Raw genomic sequence first — 17,487 nt, 5'->3', positions numbered from 1 at the left:
TCGGAAAATATGACTGTAATTTTCGTCATTCGCGTCGCGCTGACGTGAGTTTTCAGTTAAGAACCAATGAGATGCTGGCTGGTTGTAATTTAGAGGCGGGGATTAACTCCGGACCTACGTAACGTTTGGACTGGAGATAAAGAGCTAGAAATGTGGCGAATTTATATCTTCTACCTAGTAAACTAGATATCGGTTCTTGATGGAAGTTTCTACGAGCAATTTCGATAGAAAAATTCATCGCTAACGCCGGCCGAGCTTCTGGGAGAGGCTTTTGATCTGAACTTCAGTGGGGGTTATAAGCTTCTGCTATTATAAGCAGGATGGTAAGTTTAGGGCAGAGAAATGTGTCACGAAGACGAAGACAATGAGGGTAAAAATGAATATCTATAAATGTAGAAGGACTGACTGGCAAACTTAAAACTTTTACAAGTTTTGACGTTCAAACAGAACCCTATTTTGCAAAGCACTTTCCCCTTCATAATTCCAACTATTGCAAACGAAATTTAGCATATAATGAGACATAATCTGAGGCGTGGTCAAGGTTTTTCTAAGTTAACTGTCGTAATTTTCGCTCATTACCATTGTTTAAAATTCACATTTTTGTCTGCATTGGCCGGTCTTGAAAGAACGGAACGAGACAGTTGAATTGCTTATTATATAATTGTTTCTATATACAAAAATCATCATTAAGTTATTTTAATGATAGATGAAACCACGCAGAGCAATTAAATTCAAATATTTAAAATTAAATCTCATATTTATTCATCTACCTGTACCTAGGTTTAAATTGAGTTGACAGGGAACCATACATCTTATAACAGAAGGAAGGATTAATGACTCGTGAAAATTTAAGAATAGATTTGGGTCGAAATTGGGTCATATTTTGTTTACTGTGTTTATATTGAAAGAATGGCAGAAAATATATCAAATTTTAATAATGATTCAGAAAGGTTAAGGGGACGTATTTGAATATTACTTATACAGGGTGTTACCAGGGATAGATTTAATTTTTGAAGTAGGAATGGAGAACGGTTAGTATTTACTTCAGTCCGACTCATAGACCACCCAGTATAGATCCCCTCCCTCCAAAACGTAACGAAAAGGTTAAATTATCTTATTGGCTGCTCACTTAAACTACGTGTTGATGACGTTGCTGATGGGGACGGCGAAAAATACGTAATTCCTTTTTACCTCTGTCACTATGACCTGCCTCTTCTTTCATACCCCCCGTCCCGTGGAAGGGGGTCCGGGACTTTGACGCGCGCCCAGATTACTCCGTTCTCCATCCCTACTTCTAAAATTAAATCTATCCCTGGTGTTACAAAATAGAACATTTTCCACTCAAAATTGCCCATTGAACCCACTGTACTTCAGCCCTGCCATCGTTTTTGGAACACCCTGTATATCTACCACAATTGACTCAATCAGCCCTGCCATCGTTTTTGGAACACCCTGTATATCTACCACAATTGACTCAATCACCTCAACAATATTGACTTTGAATTGCATTTTAAAAAGAGCAACCTTGGTCTGCTTTTCTAATTTTTAATATCCAAACATAAGGTATATGAATTTCATTCAGGGTCATTTAGAAAATAACGTAAGTATATGCCAAAAGGTGTAATAAAAACGTAGAGTTTACGACTTCAACACCTTGACAAACCCTCCTTTAATGCGTCAAACGCGGTCATAAAGAATGGTTATTTGATTTCGGGCCTGAGGCCAGGTATAAGTCCACTAGTTGTTAATGTTAGGTAAAATTCCGCGAAAAAACTATTAAAACAAGACACACTGATAATCAAAGCCACTTAAATTGTCAAAAGAAAAAGGGTGTGTAAACTGAAAAAAATCGCACGTTTATAAATGGACAAAGTCAACCCCGAGAAAGTAAATGGGTTAGTCGGAGTTTGCTTTTAAGTTGCATTGCATACACGTTTAGCTGAACATATTTTAGTATTTATGTCAGCATAAGTTCATAATATTTGTTCCATAAGTTTGTCACATGGTTACAAACTGGAGCTTGTCATGAAGTGAGTGAGGTAGGTCATAGATTCGAGGTAAAGAGAGGGATGCCTAAATAGAACATGGACTGCAAAAAGCTGTTTTCGTTTTTCTGGTACATTACCCTTAAGCAGTTTGGGACTTGCTAAAACCTAATGTCCAATCTGAGACCATATTGGAAAATGGTGGCCAGAAATGTAAAGGTATGCTACGATATAAGGATATATGGTTTTATAGTTTGAAAAATGGCGGCTGAAATTCTGAAAGAGATATTTTTCCATATACTTTTCAGCCATTTTAAAAAGTAGAACAATGGGAATCTTTCAACCTCCTCTTTAATAAAATCAGGGATAGATTTAATTTTAGAAGTAGGAATGGAGAACGGTTAGTATTTACTTCAGTCCGACTTATAACCAAGTATAGAGCCCCTCCCTCCAACACGTAACGAAAAGTTTAAATTATCTTATTGGCTGCTCACATAAACTACGTTTTGATGACGTTGCTCATGACGTTACCTTTGTCGCTAAGACCCGCCTAACCGTTCTTCATTCCTACTTCTAAAATTAAATCTATTCCTGATAAAGTAAAATAATTAGAAACACATTCTGATTATAGTCACATATGAAAGTGATATAAATATAGTTACTATACTGTATTATAGATGTCGCTCTATAGTATAAGTCTATTCCCTGTGTGGCGACGGTTTTACTTTGGTCTGTTCATAAATCAATTCTTTTTGGGGCATTGCGCGGGCTCGTTTCGGATAGTTGCAACCAACCAAGCAACCACATCCAGTCGAACATGAAATTCAGACAAGCAGAGGAACTCCCGTCTCTTATCCAGAGAGACTAACGCCAACGAGCTTTCGGGAACGTTATAACTGTTCCATGACTTCCAACGCGATCCTTCTTAGTGGGTCTTGTTGTATCATACAAACCCATATTTAAGAGAGATCTGTAGCTCTTGAAGCCTTATCTTACATCACGTGGGATTTTTCTCATCCCAAACGTCACCTGTCTTTACAGACATAATAACCTCTTTTCATTCGCCGTTTGGAGACAGTAGACCAATTTTAGTTTTATCAGAAGCGGATAATAGAAGAAGCGTGACACTTTGTATCCTCTTCATACTTAAGTTATGTAACATGAATGATTCTTCCCGTGCTCATGGCACCATTTTTGTTAATTTGCTCTCCCGCTGCTCATCAAACTTGATTAAGATGGGTATCACATCGCATCGTGCTAGGGTGAATTCTATAAATGTTTGGTATTTACTAAATCCCCATTCAGCAATCAAGTAGGCACAAACTTTAATTGTCTTGACGTGGCGGCATACATGCGCCTTTACAAATAGTTAAGTAGCGCTAATAGGTATAGTAATGATGAGGGAAGTATTTACAATGGCGTATGTGCATGATTCGGTTTAGTAACCTTGCTATAAATAATGTTAAGGGATGTTGTTGGGGAAGAATCATGTTACAATTACTAATTACCCCGCTTTGTGCAAGTACACTTCTCTCGAAGAGAAGTATTATATACTTCTGATACAGGGAGAAGATCGTTATATGTTGCATGGTAATTAAATAAGCAGCTGCGTGCCTTGGACGTTTTTCTTCCCTATAGTTGGGTACCTTTTTGTGGTGACTAAAGTTGGTTGGTCAAAATAGTAAGACAAGGCATCTTTATCCTTTACAAGTCCACTGCATCAAGATGAATTAAATTTAAGCTCAAATAAATTAAGTAGAAGACGTTGTACGAACCGCACTACCTCCATCTCACCTAGTCTTTCCTACAAACATAAGTTCATAAGATATGTTCAATCATAAGTTTGATAATATCTGGTTACAAACTGAAGCTTGTAATTTTGAAGTAAGTGAGTGAGGTAGGGCATAGATTCGAGAGGAGGTAAAGCGAGGGAGGCCTGGTGAGGCGCTGCTTTCAAAGGGGGCTAAGTAATGCAGACTAAATAGGATTAGATGGAAGTCCTGATGCAAAATTAACCACAGAGTGTAGGACTTCAATTCTCGCTTCCGGCGTTCTCCTTCTCGAACTAGCTCGAGCTGTAAGTCTCTAGCGCTTTACGAAGTATAGGAAGCGTCATACTTATTGAACACATCACTTACAAACTTATGCGCAGCTCCAAGCCATAAAAATAAATCTCTAAAACAGTCTTATTTGAAATAACAGCTCAACATCAGAACACCCATTACGAGAAACGAAAAAAAAATACTAAATTAAATTGCTTAAATCGAAAGAATTTTTATTTCCTTTGATTGGAAATAATCAGTACTCCCACGTGCCATGTATTTAATATGGATATTGAAAAATCATTAGGCGGCGAAGATGAAAAAAGGTAGAAATTTCTATACCTTCCATCGACTTCACTTGACACTATTAACTTATGGAAAAAAGGAGTCCCAAAATGCAGACACCAATGACAAGTGATGTTGGGTTTCAGTGCAAGTTGTTTCTGTACTTTCTCTGTGGCCTTTTTCCGTTAATGACAGTGCAGCACGCACGTAATTCAGAGGCACCTTTCATTAATTTTCGACTCCCGAAAATGACAAGGTTACCGTGGGATCGTCCGCATACCCAAAAAAAAAACTGAACTTCTTTTTTAACCCTCATTGGAGTGGGTTAATACTGCTAATACTAAAAAAAATTATATGGTTCGAAATCACGTAATTTTGTAAGGGTAACTTTGAAACTACATTTTTGCCCTTCATTTTGACTTAAGAAAAAAAAAAGAAAATAATCAAACTGATGCTCGTGATTTTGCTAATACCAGGGATATATTAAATTTTAGAAGTAGGAATGGAGAACAGAGTAGTAATCTGGGCGAGCGTCAAATCCCGGACCCCCTTCCACGGGACGGGGGGGGGGGTATGAAAGAAGAGACGGGTCATAGCGACAGAGGTAAAAAGGAATTACGTATTTTTCGACGCCGTCCCCGTCAGCAACGTCATCAAAACGTAGTTTAAGTGAGGAGCCAATAAGATAATTTAAACTTTACGTTACGTGTTGGAGGGAGGGGCTCTATACTGGGTGGTCTATGAGTCGGACTGAAGTAAATACTAACCGTTCCGTTCTCCATTCATAGTTCTAAATTTAAATCTATCCCACCTAATACGTTACTGTTAACAAAGACAAATGAAAATGAAAATGAAAGAAAGTGAGCAGGAGGCGTGATTCGTAACCATTGCCCCAAATTCGCCGATGAATACATACAGCTAATTGGAATCATTGTGCCCTCATATAACCCTTGGTAATTTCTATGCGGAATTTGAGGGCCGGGCTTGAGAACTCACTATCGCGTCACACCTCATAATTTTGATGGAGTCTTTCTCACTGCGATTTCACTGGTTGTTAGCAACACCCGTAAGGTGCAGCGCGTAGCGAGATACGTAGTAATCATGCTGGGCACTACTGAAAACTTATATCCACTCCCATGTTTACAAGCAAATCTTAAAATTGACTAAATAACACTGCAGGTGCTTCAGAAATCTGATACCATCAAAGACCAGCTGTGAACCACTTAAAAGTTAACTAACAAGTTAAGAAAAGATGTTTAAAAAAATAATACGGCTAAAGTAAACCAAGATAAACTACTTTACTAAAACAACAAAGAAAGAAAGAAGGATTAACAAGGTCCATCAAACAACAAAAAACACCTTTATGTCCATGACATGAAGCAAAGAAAGAAGCTGCACCGAAATCATCGGAACCCGATTAGTTTCACTTCACAGAATATTTTATTTCTTGGTCTTTCGATTGTTTTTAAATTTCTATTTTTCAATTGGAGTCAATACTATGAAACAAGGCGCAGTAACGTTATCGAAACACATAATTTAACAACAACTATTAACGATCAGGGCTTTAAAACCCAGTAAACTCTTTGTATGAAATATTTTTTCAAGAAGTTCAAGCAGCTGATGCCATGGCACTTAAACTTTCTTCAACGCGTGAAGGAATTCTTTCACACTTTTTGTTTTTCAAGTTTTTTTCTTTTAAAATATATGTTTTGAAGGTAGAAAAGCGAGAGTAAAAAAAAACACTAACCCTAAAATTAAGTTTAATTTAACGACCGCAGGGTTAAGCCTATAAGCAATAAAGAAGTATTCTCTTTCCTAAGGAGTAACAGTGTTTTTTCCCACAAGAGAATAGACGCTATTTCAACTTTCCATCATCCATGTGTCTTTTCTAACATAGCTAGCTTGACGTTGAATGACATTGTATTACCAATTGTATTAATCCTGTGTAGGAGGGTAAAACACAAGGAGTATAGATGAAGGTAATGGGACGTGAAGAGTTTTACCGTGCATGAAGTTCGTATAAGCTTTTGGAACAGAGCAAGAGTTATATGATCGTTCTAACGCAACTATAGTTTCCTAGTGACAGTTTTTCTCTCAGGGATGCGAACGCTGATGCGCTTTAGTTTAGGGGGAAAAATGTTGAAAATCAGGATAACCGTGTTCTAACGTAAAATATGCTTATGGTGCCACCTGGTTATAGAAACAAGAACTTCTATTTACACTTGACATCGGTGCTAAAATATTTCCACCAAGAGATGGCTGCACTCAATGAAACCAATCACGAAAAACATGCCTGTATTTTCAAACAGCTACTGATGAACCAGAAAGAAGCGCAGGTTTCATTATCAGACTCCTTTAATTTTGTCCTCCTAGATACACAAGTGATTCTCAAAATTTTCTTTTGAGAAGCGTGCATTTAACTTCGGAGAGAAAAAGCATAACAAATTGATAAATTTGTCCTCCGTGCTAAATGATTAATGTGTTCTCTAAAAAACTTTAAAATTGATTAAAATTTGGGTCAATATTAATAAAATAAAATAAAATATAATATAATTTAATATATATTCAAATTTCGGAATTTTTTAATGAGAAATCGTGAATAAAAAAACAGGTAGCTCATCACGATTTTTATGCACGCGTTTGAATTTGAATGAAAAATGATTTTAACTTCGAACTTCATTAAAATGGAAGCTATTTCAACACCATCCTTGTTAGCAATAGACTATTCGACCTATGAAAAACATTAACATGTACAAAAATGGGCCAAGCCTCGCCTCGTGCCCTTTCCGCCGTAAAACGTTCTGAGATCCCATGTAGAGCCAAGTCTGCCTTTTGTTCTCATTCAATCGCCAATTGAACAATTATGTTATAAATTAAGTCCTTTTCCTAATTAATAACCAATATTCTTTGACTCTATCATTATTATACATCTTTGTTCGTATCAAAAATATCGTGACTTGGCAATCGCAGATAAGTAATATTAAAAGGAAGTCGAGGGGATATTCACTAAATCGTTTATGGTCGAGGGGATATGTACAAGTTTATAAGATGAGTCATGCACAACCCTATGCACAAATTATATGGTGAGTTATGCATAACCCTATTTACAAGTTTATAAGGCGAGTTATGCATAGCCTTATGTACACCTGCGCTTGCCAAGTCACGATATTTTTGATACGAACAAAGATGTATAATAATGATAGAGTCAAAGAATATTGGTTATTAATTAGGAAAAGGACTTAATTTATAACATAATTGTTCAATTGGCGATTGAATGAGAACAAAAGGCAGACTTGGCTCTACATGGGATCTCAGAACGTTTTACGGCGGAAAGGGCACGAGGCGAGGCTTGGCCCATTTTTGTACATGTTAATGTTTTTCATAGGATCTCACTTCTTTTTGTAGACCCTCTCGTTATACTTCGGTAGTTATATTAAAACAAGACCCTCTCGTGGTACTTCGTTTGCCAATATAATCGCTAACGTTTGTCCATATTTACGTTGAATTACCCCTTCGACCCGCAGAGAATATGCAATAAAGATTGTACGCGATATCCTAATAAAAGAATGTAGCATCAGTTACGACACATTTCTTTTAAACTACTACTCCTATTAGCTTTAATATATATTTAACTTTCGGTTAACTTTGGACCATTACGTCCTTTCATCAAGAACACACACTATTTCAGTTGAAAAGACGGTAGCGCCATCTAGTATTAAAATAAAGAACTAAAGAACAATTTTATAAAAATTTAGGGATGTTTTAATTTTTCTGTGCTTTATAAAATAAATGAAAACTAAATCCTGAATTTTAAGTTTCTATCTCCCCTAGAAGTACCTTAGAATTTTGATGATCGGTGAGTGAGTGAGTGAGTGACAAAATAAGGTATATTTCACCTGCGATATTTCGAAAAGTATATACTGTAGGAACTTGAAATTTGGAAACTATAGCTACGATTGACGGTCCTCGCGGCAAGCAAAATTTCAGGCTTTTACCTGTACCCATCACGAAGTTACAGTGGGCTTAAAAGTGCCACGAGTTGCTTCGAGAAAAGGATGTCAGTGCTCGACTTGGCTGGGAGCACTGCCGTGCTCCCAGATTTATTCAGTTAGAAGCAGTGCTACCATGAGTTTATAAGATATGTTCCATAAGTATAACACTACCTATACTTCGTAATGCTATCTCTAGAGACTTACAGTTCGAACTAGTTCGAGAAGGAGAACGACGGAAGCGAGTCAATTGAAGTCCTACACTCGGTGGTTAATTTTGCATCAGGACTTCCATCTAAAAATCTATTTAGTCTGTACTAAGCCTTTGACAGCGCTTCACCAGGCCTTCCTCGCTTTACCTCGAATCTATGACCTACCTCACTCACTTCAAAATTACAAGCTCCAGTTTGTAACCAGAGATTAACAAACTTATGGCCAACATATCTTATGAACTTATTTTGCTACGTAAATCTAATTCAACCTTGACATGTAACTAATGTTTGACATTAAAAACGTCTCCATCAAAAACAATTTTGACAATTCTTTCAAGAGTCACTCACCATCGTTCAATAACAACACGCCGCCTATCTGTTAGGCCCGATTTATTTTGTTGGGTCAATTGATGATTACAAAAGCCGTTCTATATACGAACGTTAGCGACAAGAGAAATTACTTCAATTCATATTGGGTCCCCCCTATATTTCAACACCGTTTACGCTTGTCAGTACACGTAACCTTCACGATCAATACCATAAACCGATAACTTTACTGTAAACGGACATTGTATTTATCTAGAGTTTTGGGACTAACCTCTTTAAGTTGAATAAGTTCCATAAGTTGTCGGATCCAAACAAGGAATATTGTGTAATATACGACAACTTATCATAATAGTATACTTAAAACGGGGCACCCATAGCTTAATATTTTATATTTATATTGTCAAGTTAGGCTGTCGTAACAAATCATCACAGGGACCGCACTTTCTCCATTGGATTTATTTGCTGGGTTAGTTTTTCAATACTGAGATTGTACTAGTGTTCAATACGGGGAAGTATTGCTTCTATAATAGGCGAAAATAGTTTTATGTGCGGTACTAGCTTAGGGTGAAAAAGCATCTATTGTAATACCGTTATAGAATCGACATATTGGTTATTGCTTATTCGCTGTTAGTTCAACGGAAATACTGAGTGGGTTTTGGGGGTGTTATATACCGAACTACTAACAGGTTACGTTGTCGTTGACGAATAGGGCGCTAAACCCTTCAAATTGGCTCTGGGAAAATTGCTTTCGGATGAGAGCTTGCAGAACCTTGGAGGAAGTAAATAAAAAAGTTTTACGTTTCCCCGGAAACAGTATCGTAGGCAGAAACCAACCTAGTAATTGTTGCTATAGTGTTTCAAATATTTTTCATGGATGACAACTCCTTTGATTATTACTCCATGGTAACTGACGAAAAGCACAGTGACTGAGAAACTCAGGGTTTCGAGCGCCCTCTGCGAAGCAAACAGGAAATAGATGGAGTAGTAATCTTTCTTTTCGTTGCGGAAGTGAACTAACTATTTCCTATTTGTTAGAAAAGCTATTATTAGGCCTTGGCTCTCGTAATGCAACTGTTGTTACCAGTGGATGTTATTGAGTAGACTAAATCGTCTAAATTGGATACACCAAGTAAAATTAGTCGCGCAAAGTAGCTTTACGTAATTTTGTTTACGACCTTTTGTAAGGTTGCTTTCGTTGCAAGTGTTGTTGCGCAATAATGGTTCACTTTGGGTCCAAAGTAGATATGCTATATTTTTTAGCTTTTAAAGGGCTACAAATTGGCACAAAAATGGTTAAAATCGGCCTAAATTTAATGAATTTATGCATATTTTTACTTTTACGAAAGGTGGGACTGAAAAACTAATTATGAGACTCTACTGGCTGGCAGGCTGGAATGATTATGGTATTTATCGCGTTCAAATTTTGGGATTATATGTATTAAACAATTGTTTTGATATTAAAAGTTATATTTAAACTAATACTAACCCAAATAAATTACATAATTATGTATTACCTACTGTTTATAAATAACATATTTCAATCTGTATAAAAAATCTACATAACTACAGCGTATCTTTTAAATTAAACCCCTTAAGTCAACAATTTATACTCAAATAAAACTCCCAAAGCCATGGAACTCCTTTCAAAAATGCAATAAAAACTAAATTAACATGCAAATGTACGCCCCCTTTAGAGAAACTTCATCCAACCAAATTATAACCCAAGCGAAAGGTGTAGGCCTATAGAGTGAATTTTCTCATTCATTTCAAAACTATCTAACGCCATCTGCACTGAGATGACCCAAATACGGATGGAGGAGTAAAACTATATATTAACCCCTCTAGAGAGGGAATATCCGGACCGAAAAGCAGCGACCGTGGTTATCGCGTAAGCCTAATAAATCATGGGAAAACAGACAGCTCCTAAACAAGGATGCGCAAAAATCGGGGAGCTACTTTTGTGGCGAGCAAAGTTTCATAGAAAAATTCTGCGAAGTGGCCAGTTGCAACCTCGAATTTTATCCAATAATATCTATGTTTTTTTGTTTATTTGTTTTTATGTTTGCTCTTCATGCACAGCAATCCGTTAATTAAGAATTTGATTTAATAAACAAGATGGTTGATATCAGCAAAACTAGGGGAAGGTTTTGCTTGATTTTATGTCCGAGTTGGGACGGAGTTAGCCACTAGCCTTGCTAAGAAGGTGCAATTCTAACTACTAATTAAACCTCGTTTTTGTTGAATTTGAAACCTCTAAAAACTACTTCCAAAAAACAACACCATGCAGATGTGAACCCAAGGATTAAATGAGTGTTTAGTGTCTTCATAAAATTGAAAGTTTTTCTGCTAAGTCTGCAAAGGTACAATATGTTCCAAAATGCTTAATACCTAAACCAAAGTAGCGGGTTCAAACCAACCCTGAATCGAGCTCTAAGTGCATTTACTACACATGCAAGTGGCATACTGTCTCAACCCAACTAACTTTCGGAAAAAAACACTATTAACTCCTTGCTAACCACGGAAAACAGATCATAGCTCTGTTGTTGTGTCGTGTGGCGCTATCTCGCGTCACCAGAAATACTGAAATCCATCCAGAGTCTCTAGATGATTAGAGAGGTATTCCCACTATACAACCAAGTCTTTTTAATTTCGGTATCCAAGCGAATAATTTGCTTTTCGCGACTCCCTAGCCTGTAACTCGACTGAAGAGTCACAGAGAAGTCTACACTAAAGGCGTTGCGAAAGCGGAAACGGAAGTGGAGCCCGGGCCACTCGGTCGACTAGCTAGCTATCTTCCGATTGGTCGCCGAGACTAAAAGGTCGGTCAATATTGCTAAATTGCAAATAAGCGATCGACCGGATGCGAAAAAGACTTTCCAGGGGTTAGACCGAAGCTAAGACTAATCGTAAGTGGACACCAACCAGATGTACTCACAACAATCAGAAACCATATTTCGTCATCTGGTCTTGTGGTTTGAGTGTGTTATTCTCAAGGTTGGGACAGATTCTTAGTTCTGCAGCACAGCTCGGTGCCTCGCACAAACCAAGCCGTTACGTGTCCCGTTTTAACAAGTCTTTAGTTAGAACAGATAGTTGGAGAGTGGAAATTCCATTGGGAGAATGAAAATAGGTCCCGGACCTTCTTTGGTGACATTAACGCCTCTAGCTAAGTATGGTCAATAGAAAAGTGTTCGAAAGAACTATTTTTAGGGTTACAGTGTTTACCTATGTGCTTCAAAGTTGTTTGTCCAGTACGGGATATCCTTTGTGTTATTGTTTTAGTTTGGAGTGTTCAATATTAGCGCGTGGGAGTGTCCATTGTTTTTTTAAAGGTTGGTTTACTTTGTACAGGTTGTTCAATTCGCCATTATGCAAATTACACTGAAGTATATTCCAATCTAATTGAACATTCAGTAAGTAAGCTTTTATTCAGAAACACGAGTTAGCCTAAGAATCAATAAAACAACTGAGAATGTTTCAAAGGTAGAATTAAGCTATATAGGTTTCTTCTCTACAATTCAGGATAGGTTCTCTCACAGAAAATTGCTCATCATCTCGTTATAATGTCAAATGTTAAAATTGATTAGACATGCACGAGGCTAAATTCCAAGAAACCGTCCCGGCATTCAAGACTAATCTTGAAACACCAATAAAAATGATAATGGATCGATTTTCGAAACGATGCAGACTCGTATGCTTCTTAAGAGGTTTGGCGAATCGGTAGATCCATCAAAACTATATGATATTTCAACTGTAGATGGCATCATAAGTTTATAAGATATGTTCCATATGTATAACACTTCCTATCCTTCGTAACGCTAGAGACTTACAGCTCGAACTAGTTCTAGCGAGAACGACGCAAGAATTGACTACATTCGGTTTTGCATTCAATCTTCCTATTTACTCTGTACTAAGCCTTTGACATCGCCTCACCAGGCGTCGCTTTACCTCGAATCTATGACCTACCTCACTCACTTCATGACAAGCTCCAGTTTGTAACCAGTGAAAAACTTATGGTGAACATATCTTATGAACCTGCGATTCAGAAGCTTTGACTTCGGTACAATTTAAAACTTAAAAAAAAAACTTCAAAATCGCAACGTTTAAAGTTTTAAGTCGATTTTAAAAGAAACCTTAGGTCAGCGTCTTAATTCGAAAGATTATTAATCGATATCTATTTTAGGGAGTAATTCTTCGATTTCGAGAGGCTAATCACTTGGTAAGATTGGTGCAAAGATTTTAGCGGAACTCTTTTAATACATTCAAAGGTACACCGAATATGCTAAGTAACTGACCTCTCGTAATTGGCCGATTCAGCATCGAGAATCCATGATATACCAAGCCTGAGTTCGGTGTGCCAAATCTCAAGTGGATTTCTCTCGCTTTTGAGTTCAATCAATAAAGATATATTCATATACATATTTGTCGATTTCTATTTCGTATATGTTGGTTGGTGGTTTCTACATTCGGTGACACGAATGGAGTAGTGTCAAAAGTTATAGTCTATATATGTACACTAATAAATAAATTATTTTGGTTAGTGGCACGATAATCCAATTCACCTTTTCATAACAGAGGGGGAATACGAAAGGAGGCGGGGACTAAATGGAACCTGATGTTTACCTTTGATATTTTGTCGCATAATCTAATTATTCGATATTTTCCTCGATAAATTTGTTTTAAAATTGTATTTATCGATATATATTTCTCGATATGATTGTCCGATAATTGTATTTATCGATATATATTTCTCGATATGATTGTCCGATAATTGTATTTATCGATATATATTTCTCGATATGATTGTCCGATAATTGTATTTATCGCTATATATTTCTCGATATGATTGTCCGATAATTGTATTTATCGATATATATTTCTCGATATGATTGTCCGATAATTGTATTTATCGATATATATTTCTCGATATGATTGTCCGATAATTGTATTTATCGATATATATTTCTCGATATGATTGTCCGATAATTCAATTTCTCGAGATTCCCTTCGATAATTTTGTCTCATAATCAGATTTACAACGATATTTTCGTCGATTGATTGTATAATAATATGATTTTGCGATATTGTAATGTTGCATAATCGAAATTGCCGATATTTCCCTCGATATATCAGTGTCCCATAATCGAATTTACCGATATTTCCCTCGATATTTTAATGTCCCATAATCGTATTTCCCGATAATTCTCCCGATAGATAAACAACACCATCCAAGGAACCAAGTCAAAACAAATATTTGACTTTCGCGGGTATCATCTTATACTCTCAACCGTACTGCACCCCTCTAACATTATTTCAATGGAGCAACTTTTACTGCACCCCTTAATAGCGAAGAATTCTTAATATCACACGTGAAGAAAAATCGATAGCTTCTTATCCTTAGATGTTTGCATGTGTATGCAGATTTTTTTTTCAGGCTCATTGGAAATTCAATTTCCGTCTTCACAATGATCCTTTCTTAGGATTTCATATCAGGTTGAAACTTGAAAAGGATTGAAAGGGATTGCCGTAGAAAAGGTAGGCTTAACCGTATTGAATATTCAGGTTTAACTTAAGGATATTAGAACATTCTTAAACTTTTAGAGGGTTATATTTTGGTAAAAGTTTTGCCTTATAAATTTTTGATATTCAACCTTAGGTTATAGAATTAGGTGTTATCCGGAAAAAACCTTCGTTGCCAGGCATTTTTAAAAGATTAGACTTAGACTATTTTATAACCAAAGTTCGGGAAAACAGACTACAATAGTTATTCACTGGTTTTTATTTAATTTCAATTTTCAAAGTTTATGGGCTTGTACCCGTCAGATTAAAGGGTTTTAAAGGTTATTAAGGTAAGAAATATGATGGCATGCAGGAAGAGGAAGTATTAAGGCCCAATAAAATCTTACATTCACGTATGTGAAGTCACTTAACTCGCTTAATTAGACACGTGTAAAGTATAATTTAAAAACCTTATTTGTAAAAAAAACGTTGTTGAGAGTAAAAATTATTTATGTAAAATTTTAAATTAATAAATAATTATAATACCATCATACACTTAAATAAAATAAAATTAATAATTGAAATATTTAAATATGATCCTACCTGGACAATGCCCAATGGTTGGTGGTAGTTTTTCCATCATTGCAAAGTTGAGCGCGATGTTCTTAAAGATTTGAGAGGTCAACAGTTCGAAAAATTGCGCCACCTATTAAAGACAAAGACCAAAATTAAGTTCTTGTTTTTCTAACTCAATAAATAATTTAATTTATAGGCATAATTTCAGTTTTAAAACTTACTAAAAATAACACAACATACTTCACCTACATCTAAACCACGTGCTAGATCCTGTATATCAATAGCCAATAGACCATATAAAAAAATACGTACAGAGAAACCAGTCATCTTAGGTTATTTCCCTGGGGCCAAGAAGCAACACCAGATGGAGCGAAACCGAGTTCACTACATGCAACAGGAAGCTATAGCCAACTGGCACTGCCTCTAGCGGTGTTTCTTAGCCCTAATGGCGCCTGCGTGTTGTTTTCTCTGTATGTACTTTCCGTAATCGTCTATATTACTGGTTCAACCTTTACATACAATTTTTTTTCAAATTCACATTCCACAATATCCTACTCTACAGTACGTTAATAAGATTCTAATTACTTTTCATTATAATTAAACAACCCTCTTCCCCTTCCCTCTGACGAAGTAATAAAGCAAAAATATAAAAAAAGAAAGGCCTTGATGAGTAGGGTCGTATATTTCTAATTAAAATAATTAATGGTTAGTAAGCTGTCAAAGATTATTCCGACGTCTAAATTATTGGTATTATCTACGTCAATTAATAATTAAAAATATCATCATATATCCTTTAATTTCAGGGACTTGATGATATCAAAAATACGTTTAGAGTCATTCCCCGTGATTTAAGTTTGTAACAAAAATTTATAAATATAAATTTTATTACAGTGTGTTGACTAAAGGGATAATAGCTTATAACTAAATCAGTAAAATAATTTTTAATATAACAAGACTAACTTATTAGGGTTAAATTTTTCACATTTAAAACAATTAGAACTTTTAAAAATTAACTTTTTTTTTGTCAAAACTATGAGCTATGACTATCCCTTTAACTATTATATAATATAATTAGCAGGGGGCATTATTCTGTTAACGATAGCAACCCCACGCAATCAAAGATAATCACCACTATAGGGTTATTAATGAATAGCTAATGTTGTAGGTTTTTTTTGCATAATTAAATGGGCGTGTCAATTAAGTTTTGCTGAAGCGGAGTAATACACAATGTTAAATATAATACGGATAAAAATAGTGACTTCGTCAATTTCAACTGCACGGTAACGAACTATTTCCAGGGTAAATGTACACTGCATAAATTTGCATTCTTATGAACTTCGATTATTACAAGGAATGCATACAGATAATTGGAATCATTGTGTAGTCGCACATTTTCACTCAAGGTATCTAGGAGGGTTTTGTGGGAGGAGCTAGCTAGACTAATAATTCTGTACGGCGAATTTTACCCCGCGAATTTATGATCTATCTCGATGCGTGTTGCACCTTGCGCAGGCGGCTAGAAACTCGCGTTACGACCAGGCAATGAATTCGCGTAGTAAGTTCTCAAGTCCAGCCCATAGAACCCGCATAGAAAGAAACATGGGAGATATTGAGGCACAATGATTCCAATTAGTTGTATGTATTCCTGGTTTAATTTAAAATAAACTCTCATTAAGTTATTGCTTCATGACATGTTTTATTCCTAGACAAAACTTCTAGGCCTAGCATCTGTTAAATTTGAACAAACCCATAACTGATAAATCTGACACTTTAACAAAAATCTTCACAATCTTTTTCACACCCTTTTTGAAGTTTGAATGAGTTAAAGAAAATCATGTAATACCCTTATTCAATGAGGCCCCATTAAGGTACATTTAAAATCCATTTTAGTAAAGAATCGTGTAAAGGCTTAAAAGTCCACCACGATTGTGATAAAGTCAGATAGTCGCGGCGGATTTCACAGATTCCTCAACTATATTTACGACTTTTTCGCATTCAATAAATTTTATTCAGGACTGTTAACATCTCGCGGGTCCCGCCTTGAGATACTGTCTCTATAAGTAAATTTAAACCTTTCTTCACTTGACAGTGTATTCAAGGCTTAGCTAAGTCTAATAACTGACATAAACTGCTGTCGAATGAAACGCGTCTTATCTTTCATCCTTACACATTCAATCGCACTTTGAAACGTTTAAGACGTTTTTCGTGACGTTCAGAATGACGTTATCGCAATCTGATCTGTGATAGGATGGTTTCTTTCTTGAATTTTTTACTACCAAAGTATTTTAAGGAATAAGATTTTTTCCTATTTCTTTTTCATTTTTCAAATGCTAGACTAGTTTAACCCTAATCGCTAAGCCTTTGTCGACTTTTTTTTGGCGGTTCGTTGAGTTAAGTCGAACTTTCTTAAATCGTTCGAACACGTTGTTGATATTCGTAAAAAATGAACTGTAATCTCTCGTTTTAAAAATGGACAATTGAAAGGATTAAGTGTGAATTTGCATGGGGGATTTTGGAACTGGTTTATGAGGAAATATAGAGTGGTAGTGAAAAGGGAGGAGTTACGGGGAGG

At 36.1% G+C, this 17,487-nt stretch overlaps 1 protein-coding gene across 3 annotated transcripts in view; it reads right to left on the bottom strand.

The window, feature by feature from the left end:
• The window catches only part of Prosap (SH3 and multiple ankyrin repeat domains prosap), a 188,815-nt gene that overhangs the window by 133,939 nt on the left and 37,389 nt on the right, over positions 1–17,487 (bottom strand). For all 3 annotated transcript variants that reach the window (XM_089857221.1, XM_089857222.1, XM_089857220.1), the window contains one exon: positions 14,943–15,045. The gene's annotated coding sequence lies outside the window, so the exon portion shown is untranslated. The remainder of the gene's footprint in view (positions 1–14,942; positions 15,046–17,487) is intronic.

This window comes from Phalangium opilio, unplaced genomic scaffold (assembly GCF_054372755.1).
Source record: "Phalangium opilio isolate 3A_F unplaced genomic scaffold, DU_Popi_V2 ptg000217l_1, whole genome shotgun sequence".
NCBI classification, from domain to species: domain Eukaryota; kingdom Metazoa; phylum Arthropoda; class Arachnida; order Opiliones; family Phalangiidae; genus Phalangium; species Phalangium opilio.
Note: the sequence above shows the minus strand (reverse complement) of the source record. Positions and strands in the feature narration are given on the sequence as shown.